This window comes from Myotis yumanensis, unplaced genomic scaffold (assembly GCF_028538775.1).
Source record: "Myotis yumanensis isolate MYYU_CA2020_CCGP unplaced genomic scaffold, mMyoYum1.0.hap1 SCAF_8, whole genome shotgun sequence".
NCBI classification, from domain to species: Eukaryota; Metazoa; Chordata; class Mammalia; order Chiroptera; family Vespertilionidae; genus Myotis; species Myotis yumanensis.
The window spans coordinates 25,621,904-25,643,317 of NW_027223759.1; the positions used below are offsets into that span (position 1 = coordinate 25,621,904).

Below are 21,414 nucleotides of genomic sequence, written 5' to 3' on the forward strand. Positions count from 1 at the left end.
TAGGTGACCAGTAAATGGGATCTCTCTGTATTATTTTTTTTATAACTGGATAGGAATCTATAACTCTGTTAACATCAAAAGTAAAAACAACAAAACAAAAAGAACACTTATTTTAAAATTGTAGTCAGCAAACAAATATACCTTAAGACAGATCTTTTATTCACTTTAATTCCTTTCCCCATCCTGCAACTCCACTAGAAATGTCAATCTTCTAAAAAACATACCAATAATGTTTTTGCATAATTGTGCCTTTTCATAATTTGTGACAGCCTCAATTCTTAGCTTCACTACCAATTTACTGTAGGCTCCTGAGACAAACCACCCAAGTTAATACCCAAGCTCCACTACCAATTTACTGTGTGACTTCGACAGGTATATAATTTCACTGTGCCTTAGTTTCTGCATCTATACAATGGGTATAATAGTAGCCCCTGCCTTTCAGACTGCTGAGAAGCATAAAAAGGAGGAATCTATCTCAGGTTCCTCCACCTTCAACAGAGCGTCACTCGAAGCTGGCTCTGCCACTTACTACCATTATCATGGAGGGTTGAAGCATCCTTGGTCTCTATCCTCAGCCTCTTAGGGTTTACACACCAACCCACCTGAACAGTTCCCTCAACTGCAAAATGTCCCCAGATTCCAACTTCTAAAAATTGAAAGGAATTTTAAAAGCTGCCTTTTCTATTTACTCGTGGTCTTTTTTTTTCCATTGTGGCCCATTCCCTTCATTTCTTTGTTGTAGAAGAGGTTCAAGGCTCTAGTTAGTATGTGACTTTATCACAGTTTCACCTCTAGTCACAAGTCCTCAGGGAAGGTGGCCTGAGTGGCCTTGCCCTCGGGGGAGAAGCAGCAGGGCCCCATGCAGCCTCCGAGAATGGCCCTGGTGATGGGACCAGAAAGTGAGTCACGGTCACTGGGTGAATTAGGAAATGGGCCTCAGGCTCTGCTGATTTTCCTTGTGTTCTTTCCAAGTCATGGCCAGGCTCACGAATGAGGAAAAGTGTTTCCTAGCAGCATAAACTTAAATAAGGCATGATTAGACTAAAGCAATTTTTAAAACATTTCAGTATGACAAAGCCCATAAAAAAACGGTGTCTCCGTGGTTGAGAGACTCAATGGTAGACTCTGGATTGTAAGCCGAGGCTCATCACTGTGTTATTTGCTTAGATGGAGGAAATATCTAACACAGAAAATGCTTGATGACTGCACAAAGAAGCCACTTAGAAATAACTGGAAAGCCCATTGCAATGGTAACTGAAAAGAAGGGGCAATCCGGGAGAAATAGCTTGAATTTTAGCAAGTAGAGCAGACTCTAAAACCTTGAATTTCTTTTTCTAAAAAAAAAAAAAGATTGGGTAGAAAGATATCAAAGTCCCCTTGTCCATTTTCACAGAAATATTAGGATCAGAGAAAAAAAGCCTCCTCATCTCTGGGCTTATTGTTCTTGCAGTTTCTGCATCTCAGAAAGTGGGTACCCCATCCACCCAAGAATCGAAGCAGAAAGTCTGGGTGTCATCCTTCATCCTTTCCCGGCCCCATTAGAACCACTGCAAACTCTTTCATTCTTCCTCTGAGTGTTCCTGCATGGCCCACTCTTTCCACCTCCTCTGCCCTCAGTCCAGCCACCAGACTTCCTGGAAGAGGACATTAGTCTCCTCTACCCAACTCACAGTCTGCTCTGCCCCAGTGACCTTGCCGATAGGAAAGGCCGACCATGCCCCTTGTCACCAAGACCTGCATCGAACCCTCCAGCGGCCTCCCTAAGCTCTTGCAATGAAATGCAAACCCGCTCCCACAGCCTATGAGTTGGCCTCCTGGGCTGGATTTCTTCCTTCTAGACATACACTCTCCCCTTGGGAGGTCACAGAACCTTTCCAGCCATATGTGCATTCCTTCTGACTAGAGCATTTGTCTCCTCCCCCTCTCCTTGTACCTGAGGGTGGGCAGGGAGGGACCTTGTCGGTCCTGTCACCATTCTTCCCCATCATCTAACATGGCACATGGGACACGGAGGTGCTCTCTATGTCATCAAGGCACTGATGAAGAAAGCAGGTTTCAACAACCAACATGATTCACTTCAGGTATTAACCTTGATTACAGAAGCCACCATCTTATAAGCAGGTCAGGCTCTAAATTATTTGGGGAAGTCATTTGTTAAAAGAAGTTCTAGAGCAAGCTTTCACAGCATTGGATCTACTGACATTGGGGATGGGGGGAGGTTGTGGGCTGGGGGTTATCCTGTGTATTATAGGATGGTTAGTATTATCTCTGGTTAAACCAACTAGATGCTAGTAGTTTCCCCCTCCTCTCATTGTGACAACCAAATTAAATGTCTGGAGACATCAACAAAAGTTCCTGGAGGAGAGAGGGAGGATTACCGCTGGTTGAGAACCACTGATCCAGAGAAAAATTAAAAACTGGTGGTTATGATTTTAATTCTGCCCACAAAATGCCTGATGGATTAACCTTTTTCTGAATCACTTCAGCAATAATGCGGTAATACAGTATCACCTAACATCAAGTGTCTATTGACCACTGTTACAGCATCATTTCAGTGGGAACATGCATTCCAAACTCGTAGATATGTTTATGAACCACCATGGAGGGCATGGTTGGTCCATCCCAAGACTCACCTTAGCTTTTGGCATCAGTAATCTCTCTCGGTGATGTCTGATGTGAGACAGGTGGCAAAGAATGGTGGGGGGGCGGGGGAGGGAGGAGGAGAGGGAGACATAGAAAGTCCGAGAAGAGCTGGGGAAAGGATTTGATCTTCCGTCTGTGTCTGGGACATGCAAACAGGAGAGGGAAATGGAGAATGCCCAGTGCCTCGGGTCCTTCCTGAGAGCACCATCCCACAGAATCCTCAGGCAGTCGAGCATTCTCTTTCTGACCACAGTGTGGCACAACCCAGGAATGAAATGTGAAAGTCTGAATCTCAATACTGCTCTAACCCCTTGGACTAAGGGTATATTGAGCTCGGAGCACCTCTTCAGGAATGCAAAATAACTTCCTGGTTTTACCTGCCACATGGCAACAATATTTTCAATTGTTGGTTAAATTGCAAATGCCCCATGAATCATTTAAATAAATCTCACATGTATGAAATAGTCAATTGTGTTCTCCGAGCAATTCCCAGCTGTAAAAATAGAGCCACACGGAACAGATTTCTTTTTCTGCAGCTAATTGAAAATACTGCACATATAATGCATGATTTAAAGCTCCCAGGAGGAATTTCAATTTGTGTTCCCCATTTTAAAATGTACAATCAAATGCTGTCTTAAAGTGCTCCACACATTTAAGTCAATATTGCTTGCCTGAAGCGCCTCAACCACTCCTAAATTTTCACACTATGGATTGATGACCTGAGATTTTTAATGCTCTGGGTGACTTTCAAAACAATGGCTTTAATAGGGCTGTGTTTCCTGAGAAAACAAACACTCCTAGAATTGACTGATTCAAATGTCTGTGGCCCAGAGAAAATCTCCAAAACAGCAGCAAAACGCCTGCCAGCAGGAAGGGACCACGTAGAACATCCTTCACGTGGGAGCCCAAGCAGTGATCTCAAGTGCCCACAGCACCTCCCTAGAGTTAGAAAGGCTGCCTCAATATTCTTGACCATTGATCAAATGGGAGATGGCAGAATGTGTGACAATGAGGAAGAGACTGTCAAAGTAACACGTGCCAAAGAAGGAGTGCCCATACTCAGGACCTGGGGGAAAGGGGAGTTAACAGATTGAAGAACATTGTCCATGTCTAATAGAGCTTTAGAGCTTGCACAATACTCAGATTTCCTGCTTAATGCGACAGCTGAGGTCCTGCACCACAACTCAAGCACATGGAAAACATGACAGGATGAAGGGAGAGCACAGGCTGACATTGAGCTGTAGATGAACAGAGGACAGAAGTACTTAGAGGACTAAGATACAAGGTAGAACGTGGCAGGTAGCATTAAGCATTCCAGGCGAACAAGGAAATTGTCAAGTTGCCTTTACTTTACATGCAATCACATTAAATTCGATCATTAGTGTTCCTCTATCCAGCAAATTAGTAAGAGGTGAAAATCTTACCCTACTAGCCAAGACGAGAGAGTGATGAGCAATTCTGGCAACAGACAAATGATAATCAAACTAGCAAAGAATTCAAAGCATCAGAATTTAGAGTCAAATAACATAGTAGACACTTGATGCATATTGATCAAATGAGTTAAAGTACCACTCACAACTTACTGTTGTTCGTTAGATATGCAAACCTTTAACCCTTAGCTTTTGTTCCACAAATTAAGAAATGGAATGAGAAATAATGATAGCACTCAGAAATAATCTGTTTCAAAAACTTCACATCAAGGGCTAAGGTCTTATCTATAACTAAGGCGTAGATGTCCCCAGCATTTGGGGATGAAGGCACCTACTATTGGTGGAACTCTTTTGACATCTGACTAGGAACTGCCCTACAGGCCATAGGGAACTAACTCAGGTTGAGTTCTGTGATTTGAGCCATAATCTTGCTCATTTACTTTCATACTGTACTTATCAATTAACCCAGTAACAACTGGGCTTCCCATGAAGATCTTGTTAATGTGAGAACGTGCTAACTGGCCAAGGGGCCATCTTCCAATTCTTCTGTCTCTTGTGTGTGGTAACTGTTAGTCTCTCTGACCTGTAACAATCCTGGGGGTCCTAACAAATCTAGTTTATCTTCTGTGTTTTGTGCTGTGGATGCCCCTCAGCAATGCCATCTCCAGAGAGCCCACCCAAGCAGGCAGCATCTCAGACTTCACACAAATAAAATGCAGCACCATTTGATGACCCAGCCTATGGTTTTTCTTCTCCCTTGGGCACCACTGATTATTTATTTACAACCTTTTCCCCAAGGCAAATGGAGGGAAGGCAGGACTGAACTTGTGCTTCGTAACCTGAGAAGGAAGAAGACAAAGGAAGAGCTCAGTGTAGTTCAGTCAGCTTCCTAACACACCCATGTCCCCAAGTTCAGGGATGAATGGTTTAGGGAAATAAACAGACAGAAAACATCCTTCCTACCCCCTCTCCAAATATATTAAAGATTTCACATAAAAAAAATGGATTCCATTTTTTCATTGGATGACCAGGGATGTTTTGGACTAAGTTTTGGCAGCCACAAAAGTGATTCTGTGGTACCTGGGTATACTTTCATCTCTTCTTTCTCAGTTACCCATTCTGGTTCTTGTAATTGAGTCCCCTCTCTACTCGGGTGTAGTACAAGAGACGCAAACAGCTTTTGCCCATCTGCCTCCTTCAGAGTAAGTTTTGGGTACATATTACAGGTAAAATAGTTACGCAAAGGAAGTTGGGAATGGGAAATTATATGAAACATCCTCCTATGTAAATTAAACGAGTAAATAGAGATATATGTATCTTTAGGCATAGGATCTAGAAATATTCTAAAGTAGGAAGAGAGAATGAGGGATGGGGAAGATAAGATAATTAGTAACCACTTTAAGAAGGGCTCCTCAGCTTTTATCTCTGGTCCTTTGCTCTCTTCTTTCAGTACAAAGAGTTTGTAAACAAATAAAATCCCAAAGAAATGTTTAAGAAGATGACCACTCTACAGTTAAATTTTCCCCCGACAACCATTGGACCAGCAAAGCTCCGCAAACCTTAGAAACCATCTGAAGTGATGGGAAGCACAATTCCTAATGTCTTTAGTCACCCAACACTGAGGTTCTCCCTTTAGCTTGACTTAGTTTCTTTGCTGACGTCCCCGCTGATGCCTTTGAAGGGATTTGGTGGGGTTAGGAGAGCTGTTCAGCTATTTCCCAGGAAAAACCTGTGTCTACTTTAACACAACTGTGGAATCGGCCTGTTGTCTAGCCCTACACCTGCCTGCCTCAGATACATCACATACCTGCTCTGTGACTCAGTTTCCTCATCTATGAAATCAATGATAATCCTCTCTCCCATCCTGTACCTCAGAAGGTTGCTAGGAGGATCTCACGAGACACCGTCCTGAGAAATGACATAAGTCTCAGGCACCACAGAACTTTTCCTCACAGGACCAGCCCTTTCACTTTCCCACATCCAAAGCTAAGGCAGAAGAACATGAATTTCTGGAATTAAAAACCAATGACTTCATGAAAGTTCTTCTTGTCACCTTTGTCTAACCTCTGCTATAAGCTACCAACGGAGGAATCTTTAGGGATGGAGGAGGCCCAGCCTCTTTTTGTCAAAATTTTATAAGGAGAGAAATATTCTAAATTTCTCCAATTTCTCATAACCAGTTATGGAGAAGATGTCCTATTCATCAACAATGAAGCTGGTGAGGAGCTGCATAGGAGATGTGAGGGGGGGACATTTATACAGCTCCTACTCTGTGCATGCCATCTCACTGAATGTCACTTAAGCTTGGGATATAGTTGAGGTAACAGAGATGCAGACAGAGTGAGTCATCTGCCCACATCACATAGCAAGGAAGAGATGAGAAACCACATGGATATGTCTCCCAGAGAGAGAGCAGAGATGCTTATGCTTCTGTCACCTGCCTCTCCCTATTCAATCCCTCCAGGTCCTTTTCCATTCCCTCAGTCGGCCCTCAGGATTGGCACTGATCCCATTCTGGAACTTTTGCCTTCCCTTTAGTTCCCAGATGCAGAAAAGAGTTTTCAGTACATCTGACCACCCTTTCCCACACTGTAAGGGGCACCTCTTCTCCCAGGATGAAGTTCTTTCTTTAATTAGGTTCTAATTACATATGTTTCGATATATGATGATAATTCCCAAAATAAGACAGCCTTCCCTTTTTCCCAATGAGAAGATCTCCAACAACCCTTCTCCACTCCCACCCAAGTTTTGGTTAACCAGACTAAAAAAACTTTATGACCAATATGTAAAAATCACACATATTATGATTTGGAAATAGTACTTTTCTTTCCATCCCCACCTTCCAAGAAGCAAGTTAATTCAGAGTTCTCCCAGGCATGGTCTACATGCCTATCATCGCTGTTTGAGTTGTCTAACAATTTATCTGAGCCCATCAGCTCCTTCTCGTCCAAGTTGTCTCTGATACAGCACTTTGCAAATCTCTGTGTGACACTGTCACGGAAAAATCCATCCTAAGCCACAAGAAGCCCTGCCTGGAGCATCAGGACAGCTGCCCTCAGAGGTAAAAATACATTCCGGATCCCCACAGCGGGTCACTGACCATGATACTTTTTAACATCCCTCATAAAACATGATCTAACAATAATACTTTCATTGTTTTTTCTTCAGGGATCGAATCTCTTCCCTGGAAGGAGTTATTTCCTTGAATTTAGCCAGAGAGAGTATGTGAGAGACTAAATGACCAACTCTTTATTATTGATACAAGTCAACAACAATCCTACAAAATTTAGGGCAAAAAAGGTTTTGTGGAGAGCAATGTGAAAAAATAAATGACTGCATCACTCACGAGGGCTGCCTGGGCATTCGTGTTTATCAGCGACCCCCCACCCCCGCCCCCGACAGCGCACACAGGGCACACACAGACCTCCCTCTCACACACGCTATGGTGAGTGAGGACTGACATTTGAGAAACTCCTGTGTGTGAGGGGCTTTGGTGTTAGCACTGCTGAGCCTCCTGGGAAGCAGGAGTTACAGCCCTCATTTCGTGTGGGAGGACGTTGAGACCTGGAGACGGTCCATCACTGGCCCACATCTACAGAATGAACTTGGGCCACCGTGAGGATGCAGGGAGGCAGTGCCTGTAAAGAGCTTTTATGGCCCAAAGCTCATGCTGGTCCGTGACTGCTCTGTCATTAGGGTCACACACTGCTCCCCCTGAGTCCTTTCACACCAAGAGGGAACGAAGAGACTTCATGCAGCTTCCCAACGATTCAGTCCAGACCGACCACCCCAGTCTGACCCGCTGTGTATCTCATCTGTAGCACTCACTTGGCACAAGATTACTGAAACAGTGTGGTTCTGAGGGTCAGGGTCACTAGTCTGTTCTGGTGGAGGACTAAGTCATCACATGGCACATGACAATGAAAAGCAAACCAATTCTGATGTTATTTCACTATTGAGTTTAACTCCTCTGCAAATAATACACCTCATAATTTCTCCCTCACTCCACTATGGTATGCCACTGTTCTAGACTACGTTGTATTGTTCAAGTATCACAGATATGCCTGTTCTACCTAAATATGTAAGATCCTCAAAGGTCAATCTGTTTTGTGGATTCTTCTGTGTCCTGCAGAGCACCCGTTAACACGGTAAGTGCTCAAAAACTAGCTCTTAAACTAAATGTCACCCAAATACAACAGGGCTGCCACTTTCCAGTCCTTTGAAAACCGGTGTGGGCCAGATTCATCTGGAGTAAGTCTTGGGGAATCTCTTTACTCTCTGGGAATAATCCTCTTTGAGATTACAGAAGTGAACAACACGGAGAAAAGTAGACATGAATCAGCCAAGTGGCTTTAAGAAATGGATAGTAACTGTCCCCAAGTCAGTGGGGTACTCTGAGGACTAATCAAGGGTGGATGACAGGTGGTGGCAGATCTGTCACCACACTGTACCCAGACTTGGCATCTGGAGAGGTGACAAATGACAGGAGCAGAGACATGAGCTCTCAACCTGCCACAGCTCTGACCTTGCCAAGTGACCTAAATCACTGTCCTTCCTATCTCCCCGTCTGTGAAACGGGGACACCTCTGTCTTTTGCTGCATGGAAGGTAACAGCCGTATCATCTCCATTCTCTAGCTATGGAAATGGGGCACAGATTGGGGTGTATTTCTGTGTCCACAAACTACTAAGCATAGACCTGGGTTTAAAGCCAGGTTCCTTGGACTCTCAAGTTCATCCTCTGTGCAGCAATGTCCCGACCCTTCACCTGTGGGTATTAGGAAAAGTTAAATGACTGTTTTGCCTCAGTCATCCACTGAACATAATGCTTCAGAATAAAATATCTCCATGGCAGAGACACATGGGGGGAAGTCTCAGCAGGGTGCTTCACACACCCAAATCTCAGATTTCTCACCTACAAACTAGTACCAATCTCTACGTTACAAGGGCTGTTAGGATTCAACACAATCACATATAAAATGTGCCCGACAGTACTCGACACACTGATGATCCACCATCTTTCCTTTGCTGCTCCCTTTAAGCATCTTTGGGCAGGTACTGTGGAAGGAGCCCAGAATGACAAGACAGACCAAACAATCCTCAAGGGCTCCTACCAGTGCAGAAAAGACGCACACGTAAGTAGAACACAAGGTAGAGAGTAAGACAAAAGCATAATTTTGCCCTTGGCATATGTGAAAAAAATACTATCCTACTCACAGAAATTTTAGGCTAATAAGTGATAAAATATACATGCATTAGAACAACTATGTTGAAAGGACTTGCTGAATTAATTCACATTAGTATGACTAGCACTTGAATATTCATAATTTACCTCCTTGCTGCACAAGAACAGGTTTACTATGAATACTTTGGCATCTCTGGCCAATCCTCCAAATGGTTATTTTAATTAACATGTCATTAAGAAATGAACACAGGTTTGGCATAAGATGATATGAGTCTATCGGTAAATGAATTTCAAAGCGAAAATCCCCACCGTTAGAAAGAAAGCTCTCCTTATAATTAAGTCATCACACACACTCCCTGACATCTACCATCCCACTGTCCAAGCAACAATTCAGGTGTGTAAAATCCCAAATGAATATTTGCCAGTAAATTCCCCAAAAATCATATTAATGGCAGCATAGAATACATTTCCTATCTGGGTATGCTTGCTGAAGTTAATTGAATATTCATAGAACTCTTTTGTATACTGAGGGAATCAAATCATAATTAAATGACCACATGTATTAAATACATTCAGCATGTGTTTCAAATGGTTATTACTGGGTATCTGGACATCGCTGGATACAGTAAGAATGACATTTTCACATCTGAAAAACAAAAAAAGAGAAGACCCTGGATGCTCTTTATTATTTGGTTTAATATTGCAAAGACAGGAATATTAAGCCAAATAGAGTATCTTCTACTCCATAGACCTTTATTTTTATTCATTTTTTGTAACTAACACAAGAAAGAAAACACACCTAGCCTGACAGGGTTAGCCTGAAATGTGCCCCTAGAAAGACCTCCTGGGAACACAGCTCTCACATTTCCTCACACAGAGGAGTAAGAGGGAGTTTATTTCATGCACAAACCATCCTTTGCTCCACAGCCAGTCCTGGAAGACCTGGAAGCCTGCGGGAAGGACAGATGACCACTGATCACTGGGAGTACTGCCAACCGAGAGTGCTACAGGAAAGGAGTCTGGAAACAAAGCACGTGAACACACAGAGCAAGTCACTCATTCTCCAGGTCAAAGACAGAAAGGAAACATGAGTTCCGGAGGAATGAAATGCTCACCAGGACAAACGGAAGCCCCACCACCTCCACGTCATGTCCTAGAAGTCAGCTCCATTCTAACCCCTGTGCTCAGCACCTGAACTATACTCTCTACCTCATCCCCATGAGACTTAACGCATGATTACCTTCATGTCCAACTCACAGATGAAGAAACTGAGGCTTGGAAAAGTTTAGTAAATTGGCTATGATCTCCTGGCCTCCAGCTAGTAATTGATCAAATCTAGATTCAGACCAAAAACCACTGGCCTCCCAATCCTCCACACTCCAGATTACTACATGAAAGGAAGGAAGGGAAGGAGAAGGGGGACTAAATATACTATTTAGATGTGACAAATTTTGAAATAAAGGTAACTATTTAAAACAGAAGGAACAATAAAAACTAGGAAAAGTTAAATCTCAAACAATAATCTAAGCTAAGTCTTCATAGGTTTGTGGAGTTCAATTAGGCATCTTTTTAAAATCATGCCCCACTTTTCCTTTGGTCATGTTGAGTCTGACCCAGCTCAGCCTGTTACTCCCTTGGAGTCTGGGTAAATGCACTCTGCCTTTTCAACCCAAAAGTCAGTATTAATTTTAGAGTTTGAGTCCCATGAGAAAACAAGTGTCTAAGGAGCAAACTGGGGCAGGTGAGGTCCAAGGCATAAAAACATTACTTGAAACATAACACAGAAATATTAGCCTCTCCCTGTCTCAAGTGTTTTGGCTTGTGATTGAAGGCTATTACCTGTACACAGCAAAGGGAGAAGATGCTCTTTTGAGAGGAGGCATATTGTTTGACAGGAATTTCTTTTTGAGAAGTTATGAAAATTGATGGGATATAAATCTTTGAACATTCATGGTATCAGCTCACAGTTCACACATTTACAGACCTGGATTCAGGCTCTGGCATTGACACACCAAGGTTGTATGTATGACGGAGGACACTCCGGCTGCTCCACACTCTTTCCCAGCTGTTCCAGTGGAAAGGATACTGCCTCTGTCCTACAGGCAAACCCAAGGCTCCGGGAGACAGCACAGGGCGTCTGCCAACTGAAAACAAACTAATGGCAGTTGGGGTAACTTGCCTGTGCAGCACACCTCTCTCAGGGCTCCCTCCACTCCTGACCACAGGCTTGAACATGTGACTCAGACTCTGGCCAATCATAATATCCCATTCTCCTGACCACAGCCATTGGTCCAGGGAAAGGCACATGATCCAAACTGAGCCAATCAGAGTGCCTCCCTTGGATTTTTCCAATTGGAAATGGCAGAAAGCCCCTCTTTCCTCTTTGATCATGAGGCTGTAGGGAGGTGAGCCTGCAGCTGCCTTTAGTCATGGTCCCTGAATCAAGAAAACCTCCAGAGACAAGAGGCAGGGAGGGAGAAAAGAGAGAAGCAAGGCCCTGAGTCTTAGGTTCCAGTCACCTCCAGGGCCAGAGGCAATCTCTGCCATCCCTCAGGGGTGGCAATGCAAACCAATAGCTCCACCTCACACCCCATGTTTGTGTCAATTATTTTTATTTAGGTTTCTGCACTTTTAAGAAAAGATAATGCAGTAGTTGATAGCTCATATAATCTAAACAGTAACCAAATCCTCCATAAAAATAATTTCTTCCTAAGTGGATTTCTTATTTTAAAAATGAACAAAAAATTAGTAGAGGAAGCAAACACTGCATTACTTACACAGCATTTTAAAAAAAATACATTTTATTGATTTTTTACAGAGAGGAAGGGAGAGGGATAGAGAGCTAGAAACATTGATGAGAGAGAAACATCGATCAGCTGCCTCCTGCACATGTCCTACCGGGGATGTGCCCGCAACCCAGGTACATGCCCTTGACCGGAATCGAACCTGGGACCCCTCAGTCCGCAGGCCGACGCTCTATCCACTGAGCCAAACCGGTGCTGGCAACACAGCATTTTCTTAAAATAAAAAAAGAAAAATCTATTTTCATTTACAATCACCTTACTTATTTTAAGTGGACTTTGTAGTTGGCGTTAAACTCTCTCACATACCCAAACCCACTTTCAAAATTTGGTCCATTAAAAACTTTGGCTAAAATCAAGCAGTTATTTTTTTTCCCTAGAACTATATTAGTTGGCCCTAAATGGAAAGGAAAGAACTGATACTAATCCTCCAGGTTACCAGAGTTGGGACTGCAGGGCTGAGGAGGGCATTACAAAAACAAACCAAGTATATTTACCAAGATTCGCAGACACTACAACAAATCCTTCTGCCTTTGCAAAGGATTTTTTTCTTCTTTTACACGAAAATCACCTCCACATTATCTCTGTCTCAAGGATGAACTGATAAAAACAGAAAGGCACTGTGGATTGCAATTCTGGTATTATCTTCTGAAGCAAAGGACAAAGTCTGAGGTCAAACTGAAGCAAGAGCATAAGGTGTTCCGGATCTAATCTTGAACGAGGGCGTGTCCACCTCAACCTTTGAAGGAATTCAAGGATGAAACAGGGGACATGTTTGTCAATATGCATGAATGGAATTACAAATAGAAGGCTGCCTAGGCTCAGTAGCCATCCACATGCACAAAAAGCCCCAGAGGGAATGCCAACTTCTCCGGACTGGGCTTACATCCAGACCTAGAAATCTAACCAGGATATGGGGAGAATCATTGACTGTGTAAACAGACTTGGCCTCCTGGGTGAAAGGCGGCATTTCTCAAAAGAGAAATAAAATCTTACTAATCTCTCAGTGCTCATAGGCAAACTGTGAACTTGTGGATAACATAACTTAAAGATGTAGTTTGTTGCATCTTTGACTCCATTCTACACCAAAGGGTTTTGTGTATGTGTGTGTTTTTAAAGCCAACACTGATTTTTCAGGTCAGACCTGTAATCTATTTACGAGGAAAGTTGGTTTTGGAAAGAAAAGATGGGCACATTTATGGATGAAGATAATGGTTTACAAAGAAGAGCCAAGTATATGGGACACAATTTACTTAATATTTTTTATGAATCCATCCAAGTAGGAATACAAACTAAATAAATCTTCATGTTGGCCCTCAGTGCTATTTCTGAGTACTAAAGAGCCAAGCTGAATGATTTCATAGGTTTAAAAGAAAAAGAAGAATTTCATGTAGATAAACATGAGACCAGGCAGACAGCTCTTTGTTCATGGGGGGATGGAGGGCCGGGTGGAGGGATTGAGCAAAAAGGAAAAAAAAATAAAAAAGAGAGAGAATTTATGGGCATGGACAACAGTGTGGTGATTTCTAGGGTGAAAGGGGGTGGGTGGAAGTGGAAGAGGGCATAGAGGGGATAAGTGGGGATGAGAAAAATAAATTAAAAAATACATTTTAAAAATTTCCTCTAGATCTGATATTCATAAGGAAGTTGGATCAGACAGAAAAATAACTCTAGAACTTACATTTCTTAAAAAAATAAGACACCTTTCTGATGATTATTTCAACATACCCATTGAGCCATTGTATAGACAAAGAAATTAAGTTCTAGGTGGTCAGCTATACAAATCATTGTAGGCACAGCCCAAACCCTCTTCCAACCCAGGACTCTTTCCATCGCACTTGGCTGAAGACATTGGCCAAAAACTACTATTGGGGGGAAAAGCCAGCAAGAGGGCATGCATCACCATCATTGAGAAGATTAATGGGAATAAAGCAGAAAGCATTCTCCTACCTTGTACAAATCATGAAATAGAGCAGAGCCCAGCCAATGGACCTCAAGGAAGACAGAACCAAGCCAAGAGAAGTTCAGATGAGGATAACTGACCACAGACACAGAAGCACTTCTGTATTAGACTTCTGCTTTTTTCCCCCCGGCCTTTTTTCTAAGTAATGCTCACTCTCAGAAGACATGGCTGATCAAAGATTCCCTTTAACATAAAGATATACAGGGTGGGGCAAAAGTAGGTTTACAGTTGTGAGTACATGAAACAGTTAACAGAGCCATTGTAATAATCCTAACCTGCATGTCTTTTTCCATATGAACAACTGTAAACCTACTTTCCTCCCACCCGGTAATATTACGTAAATGCAGAAGTACCAGAACCAGAGGTGGAGGTCTGGGGGGGGAGAGCTCCCTTTCAGCCTGAAAAACAAGCACTCTTTCATGAAATATGTAGTAAACTTATAACAAAAGGGAATACAGTTTAGTTCAGAAATCCATTAAATACCTTTGGGTCATGCACCCCTGCAGGTGCAAATGAAACTAACATGTAGGCTTGGTGGGTAAAGCATGTTGCTATAACACAGCAACTGCCATCAGGGTAGGGGGTGTGTGTGTGTGTGTGTGTGTGTGTGTGCGCGCGCACGCACATTATAGATCTGCCATAGAAGGCGGGGGGTAGTGATTTTCAGGAAGGGCTTTTTGAAATAGGTGATACTGGACCTGGGTCTTGAAAAGGGGGGAAGATTCCCAGACAATCAATGCAGACAGAAGATGAAGAAAAAAAATTCTAGGCAGCGGTTCAGTATTGGCAAAGGCAAGGCGGGTACGAGGAGTCTGCAGGAAGTTTCGTTTTGCAAGAAAATAAAAGTTTTGGGAAGCGCAGGAGGCAGGGAGGTGGGAAGGGATTGAAGAAAGCTTAGGCTTTCAGTCATTACAAATGGCTGGCATCCTAGAGTGTCCCTGTGGGGGACAGTGGCTCACTGTGGAATGTTCCCTGGCTGAGTGCTAAGGAGTTGTTGAGCCAGGCCTGTCCAATGCAACTGAGTGCCTTTGGGAACATACTGTCTGACTCTGGGTACCATGTGTTAAATGGGGCCTTCTATGTTCCAGACGCTGAGAGTAGGTGGGGCAGCCCATGCTCCCATATTTAGTCCCCCACTGCTGTTTGGGATGTGTAATCCACCATGCCCCACTTCCTCCCAGGGAGGTTCTGAGAAAGTGGCAGGGTGGAGAGGTCTATGGAAATGGCTGTAAACAGCAGAGACTGCATCCCAATTCATCTATCAACCATTCTCCTTAAAGAAACTTGGGTATAACGCCATAGAAAGATGCTAGAGCTCACCTCTCAATCTGAGACACCCAACCTGTCAAAGTTGGGTTTGTCCCAAAGACAAGAGGGAGGCACTGGGTTTCTTTTCAGGAGGTACACAGCAGATTTGGGTTTGAGGGGCAGGAGGAAAGTCATCCCAGGAGTACATGGAAGACGGTTGAAAGGGGTGCAAAACCAGGTGTGAGAGAGCAGGCAGACCGGTGGTGAGCCACTAGGGAATCACAGGCTGTCATGGTCTCCCAGCCTGTGGCCACTAGCTCAGAGCCCCTGGGAGCCAGCAAGCTGCTATAGTGAGGGCCACAGGTCCAGGGGAACCAGAAAGCAAGCAACCTCCAGCATGGCCAGGCACTGGACACTCCATGCCAGCCAAGTGTTGCCACATAGGAATGTTTGCCTCATGTTCCAGGTCTTCTGACTTTTAAGAGAAGCTATAAATCCAAATGACATCTTAATATTTCTAAATATAACTCAGTGTTTGTATACTTGTCCAGGCCAACAACACATCTGCCAGCTGCAGATGACACACTGGCCACCATTTTGCCAGTTCTACACTCTGAGGCAGGGCAGGGCCAGTGTGACCCAGCAGAGGCTTCCAGGACTTCACAGCATGAAGCAGCAATGCGACTTGGCGGCTGTCTGGATGTGGGGAGAGCTGGAAGAGGCTAGCATCACTGCAAGGTTCCTGCTTTAGCACCTTGGTGAATGGTAGAGCCACCATATTAAAAAAAAGAAAAAGAAAAAAAAAACGAGCCCTACTGGTGTGGCTCAGTGGTTGAGCATTGAACTTTGAACCAGGAGGTCATGGTTTGATTTCTGGTCAGGGCACATGCTTTGGTTGCAGGCTTGATTCCTAGTGGGGGGGCGTACAGGAGCAGCTAATCTATGATTCTCTCTCATCACTGATGTTTATTTCTCTCCCTCTCTGAAATCAATTTTTTTTTAGAGAGGGACAAATTTGGGCTAAGGATGAAATGAGTCTGGAGTGGATGGTGAGAACTAAAACCAGTTTTGGATTTATTGTAGGTTTTCCCTAAAGGGCATGGATAAGTCCACCAGCCTGTAGGTCACCAGCTGGAGACTCACTTTGTACTTGGTGAAAGTTGGACTTGTGGGCACATGGTCGCCCAAAGGCTACATAGAGAGTAAGGACAGAGCCCTGAGTTACCCCAGGAGGGAATGGAGAAGCCAGGGAGGCAAAAGGAAAAGCAGGAGATAGCAACTATGGAAGGAAGAAAGCACCAGGAAGGAAGGAAAGATCACATCTAATTCCACAGGGAGGTCTGCAGAGCATCCGCAGGGTGACCCATTCAGGAACTGTGGGTCTTCTACTTTGGGGAGACTCTGGCCAGCTTGCAGAGAGCTCAGAAGGAAAGGGCAGTATTAACTTATTTCAGAAGCCCAGGGAGACACGGTGGTAGTTGGAGATGAGGTGAGGATACAGAGATAAGGTAGGTGATGGGATTTTAAAAATACTTTTAAAAGGGAAAAGAGTTCATAGGGAGACATTAGGCACTGCCACAGGGAGGCCTTCTCTTTAACCTTCTCTATGTTCCCAGTTCCAACTTGACTTTTTCTATTATTCTACCATATTCATGTTTTATTATCAGACATTTTATGGTAGCATAATTCAGTTTGCTCTTTGTTTCCTCCCACAAGAACAATTCAAAGAGAGCAGGTACCTTCTATCTTTCCCATACATTAGTGCCTGGACACAATAGATGCCTAAGGAGATTTCCTGGATGACTGGGTAAAGTTTGTAGGAGGGAAATGGGGTAGGACATGGAGAGATTTTAATCCAGTGGCCCCTATAGTAGGGTAGAGTGGGCCAAGAAGTCACCTGCCCAAAGGGAAGGAGGAAGAGGAGAGATCTCTTGTGGTGAAGAAGAGTTGCAATGGGAGGGCTAGTCAGCAACCTGGAAGGATGGTTCAGAGACACTGAGATGCTGAAGTGTCTTATTTCACAAGCTGAGCATCTCTGGGCAAGGGCAAGACGTGGATGTAGAGCACTAAGTAGCTAGAGTGGGTGGCGGTCACTGGATTTGAGACGGTCAAGGATGGAGAGCACCCCTCCACCCGCATGGACTCTGGGACTAGAGGAAAGAAAAGAAAGCCCAGCAGCCAAAGTCTGCCCGGGGAATGACAGGATGGCAGAGGAAGCCACACAGAGGAGAAGCAGGGACCTGGCCAACTCACCACCTCACTTCCAAACTCTGCCACCTCAATCTGATTAGTATCTAATCCCTTCTGTCTGGATCGGAAAATTAATGTCCTTTTCAGACTGAGTCATTTTTGTCCTTTTAAAATTACACCCATATGTGAAGCTCATGGGAGGCAGAAATTTTCTGTACATATTCATTTTTTAAAGGATAAAAGATAGATGACATCTTGATGACCTTCAATAATTGCCTCACACTGTACAATCTTTTCAAACACTATTTTAATAGAGAATCAAAACCTAAGGGTTGAAAGAAACCTTCGATTATTTAGGCTAACACCTTCGTTTGCAGAGCTGAAGAAGATTATTGCTGAAATACTGCAAACAGCACATAATATCTGATCGAGATCCGCAGAAAGCCTGGAAAGTGTCTTCGATTTTGGAGGTGCGCTTTAGATAGACAAATTAGCAACGCTTACGTTTCTTTCAGTTATCTGTGTTCAACTTTGGATGTAAAACCTCCAAAGTAAAAAAATTATCACGTACATTGTTCCTGAGCAGTTCAGAGAAGTAAATTGCTTCCTGGCTTGAAAGAGGAAGTCAAACCTTCAAACACCTTTTCATGTGGATGCTAAATAGAAGAATGTTCTCTGCAAAGTAGTCAAAGCAAGACACGGCAGCATTTGAGATTTCTCAAGAGACACACATGAGGACTGTTTTTCTTTCACTAAAACACGAAAACCTCCGATGGCACTTTCCACAGTACCTCAGATACAGTGAGTGCTGTCTTATGTAATCGGAGCCTTCCCTTCCCAGTCAGTTTGTAGGCAAATACCCAATTCCGCCCGGAATTTCGGAGTACTTTTCATCTTACCTGTAGTCACTAACCAGCATCGCAATTCCCATGGGTACAGAAGGTGAAAATAGCAGAGACCTGCTCCATAGGATTAAAACGGATGGCAAAGGCCAATTTAAGCCCCCACCCCCATCCCCATCCCCAGAACCACTGGTCACTCCCACCTCATTCAGGCAATGGAAACAAGAGTCCGTTTGTCTTTCCTTGTAAGGCGGCGCACATGCAAACTACAGGGTAGGGGATGCCCAGGGAGTACCTGGGCACCTCGGGTTCAGGGCTACGGGACCAGTTAGGATGGACCCGCAGAAACCACGCGTTCCCCAGGACTCCCAGCTGTGGGCACACCTGGACGCCCCAGCGGCGCGGACCCTCCTCGCCCTGCCCGGGTTGCGGGGCACAGGGGCCGGGCGCCCAGCAGCCCCGGCCGCCGCAGCCTGAAGGCGGCTGAGAAAGTTCCTCCGCCCCGACGCCGCCGCCCCCGGGCCCCGCTCGCCCCGCAGCCTCCCAGCCGGGAGCAAGGTCGCAGCCGGGAGCCGGCGGCGCGCGGAGGGACAGTCCCCGGCGCAGAGGCATCGCCGCTGCTCCGCTCCCGGCCCCGGACGCCCACGACCGACCCGGGCGCGCACCCCGTACTCACCGCCCCTGGTTCGGGATCCCCAGTGGGCGAGCCGAAGCCGGGTGGCGGCGCGGCGGGTGATCGGAGGCCGGAGAGTGGCGGCGGCGGCGAGGAGGACCGTCCGAGGAGGAAGAGGCGGTGGCGTCTGCGGACTTGGAGTAGCGGGAGCAGCCAGTGCACCCCGGAGCGCTAGCCAGGAGCCGCCGCGGCGGGGGCTTTATCGCCGGCCACCCGGCCCCCGCCCCTTCCTGCCAATCCCGCCCCGCCCCGCCCCGCCCCGCCTTCCCGCCGCCTCCTTTGTGTGCCAGCGGGCCGCCGCGTCCCCGCGCCCGCACGCTGGGACGCCCCCACTTTTTGCGCCGCCTCGCGGATATCGCCCCCAAGGGGTCACCGTCGTGTCACTGTGCCCAGAAAGCGCCAGGAGACCCGGCGACCCCGAGGTGCGGCGCCCGCTTGGGCCGCGCTGCACGTGGGTCGCGCGGATCCGGGTGTAGGTGGGAGAAGGAGGGACCCACGGGCTCCCGGCGCGTCCCTGGGACGCTGGGCGAGTGGTCTTAGCTGTCCCCTGGGAGAGACAGGGGAGCGCCTCGGGACAGTGCCTGTCGGTCCGGGTGATGGGGATAACGGTCCCAGGTCGCGGCCGGGAAGGGATAGATCACCCCTCGAGGTGCTTCTCAGGGTGCACCAGGGCCCACTGCTCCAGCCACGGGGACGAGGAGCGGCAGCTCGTCGCCTTAAGCGGGGCAGACAAGGGAATTCAGAAAACTGGGTCCCTGGCTGCGGTGACAGCATGAGGAACGGCAGAGTGCTGGGAATCCAGCCCTTCCCAGCCGGCAACTGCAGCCGAGGGGACTGGACCTGGTGCGCAGCGAAGTGCAGACCCTTGAGGCCCGTGACAAATCACCACCGTCCGGCTCCCAGCTGTGTTACCCAGATCTCTCCTATTCAGTCCTCCTTTGGGTCAATTTAGGTTTGTGGGGACCCAACTTAATGACAATTATGTTGCCCTTAGCGCAGAACCCTCACCAGCAGGCCCAGGGCCCCAGCTGTGCGAAAGAAATGTGGTAAATCTAAGACACAGCCTTGAGTTGAGGCTATATGCACAGATTAGAGCAACTTGGAATCTGCAACTGGCGTGTAGGCAACCGTGGGCGACCATGCTAGACGGTGTGTGCATGTGTTAGGGTGAGAAAGTCGCTTTTAAGTGGAAAATCTGGGCTAGCTGAAGGGTATTCACAGCCTCTCAGAGCTATGGGAGGTTTGGCCCTTAAATAAAAAGGAAACAGTCCACAAAAAGAAAACCTGTCTTGTTATTTACAGCCATGCTTAATATTTATATCCAATGACAGAGCAGGATTTAAAGCCCTCTTCTTATTCCCTCTGCCTGAAATGCTCCCCTTCCCCTGCCCATGATCTCATGATCTTATGACTGCCTCCTTACACTTCAGGTCACGAGTCAAGCCACCTTCTTAGGAAACCTTCCCTGATCACTTGCGCTAACTTTCCCTGACCACTTGACCACTTCCTTCCTTCTACAACCTATTGCTTACTTCATAGACCTCATCGTGGTTTGATTTTTTTTTTTCACTTGTTTCTTGGCTAGTTTTCTCCCACCTTCCTCATGAGCATATGTGCTCCCAGAAAGCAGGAACGAGAAACCAGTTCAGCATGGTTTCCAACTCAGCCAGTCCCCAGTGCCTAGAGCCAATTCTACAGAGATAGTAGTTGCTCAATAAACTGTTGAAGGTTGGTGAACAAGTGCCTGATGGCTATTGACATGATAAGTACTGCTCTGGAGGCAGTCTCCTCAGGAGGGTGAGCTGGAGCTGGGAAGAATAAGGGGGTGGGGGAGGGGATGGAGAAGGTTACAGGAGAAGAAGCCTAGAGGTGGGTATGAACTCTGTGTGTTTGAGAATCTAGGAGTAGCCTCTTCTCGATGGAAGGAAGTCATTCAAGGGACTAGTGAAGCAACAAACTAGAACCAAAAAGTGTGGGTGAAGCCAGGTTATAAAAGCCTGCCTGATTTCCCATGTTCACTTCTATCTCAATCACTTGTTTTAATTGAAAAATTTTACAGAAATAACCATAGGTTCACATGCAGTTCTAAGAAATAACACAGAGAGGTCCCTTGTAAACTTTGCCCAGTTTCCCCCATCGATAACATTTTGGAAAACGATTGTGTAATATCACAATCAGGATATTAACATTGCTACACTGATGAGTAGTGCAAACACCTTGGTTAATTATTTGTAATTTTAAATTTTTAGTAAAGTTACTCTAAAGTTAAAAAAGTAAAAGATACTCTACATTTTTGAAAGAAATGCACAAGTATTATTTTAAAGGGGTTCAGTATCTTGTTTTAATGGAACCAACATTTTTTAGGGAAAAATGTCTTATTTTACCAATTAGAGTGTATTTAGATTCCAGAGTCTTCATATATAAAAGATCATCAGGCGTCT

At 45.4% G+C, this 21,414-nt stretch overlaps 1 protein-coding gene across 1 annotated transcript in view; it reads right to left on the reverse strand.

Annotated features, from left to right (window-relative positions):
• The window catches only part of SERPINE2 (serpin family E member 2), a 57,616-nt gene extending 38,461 nt beyond the window's left edge, over positions 1-19,155 (reverse strand). The window contains exon 1 of the mRNA XM_070422244.1: positions 18,977-19,155. The gene's annotated coding sequence lies outside the window, so the exon portion shown is untranslated. The remainder of the gene's footprint in view (positions 1-18,976) is intronic.
• Between the last annotated feature and the right edge of the window lie 2,259 nt (positions 19,156-21,414).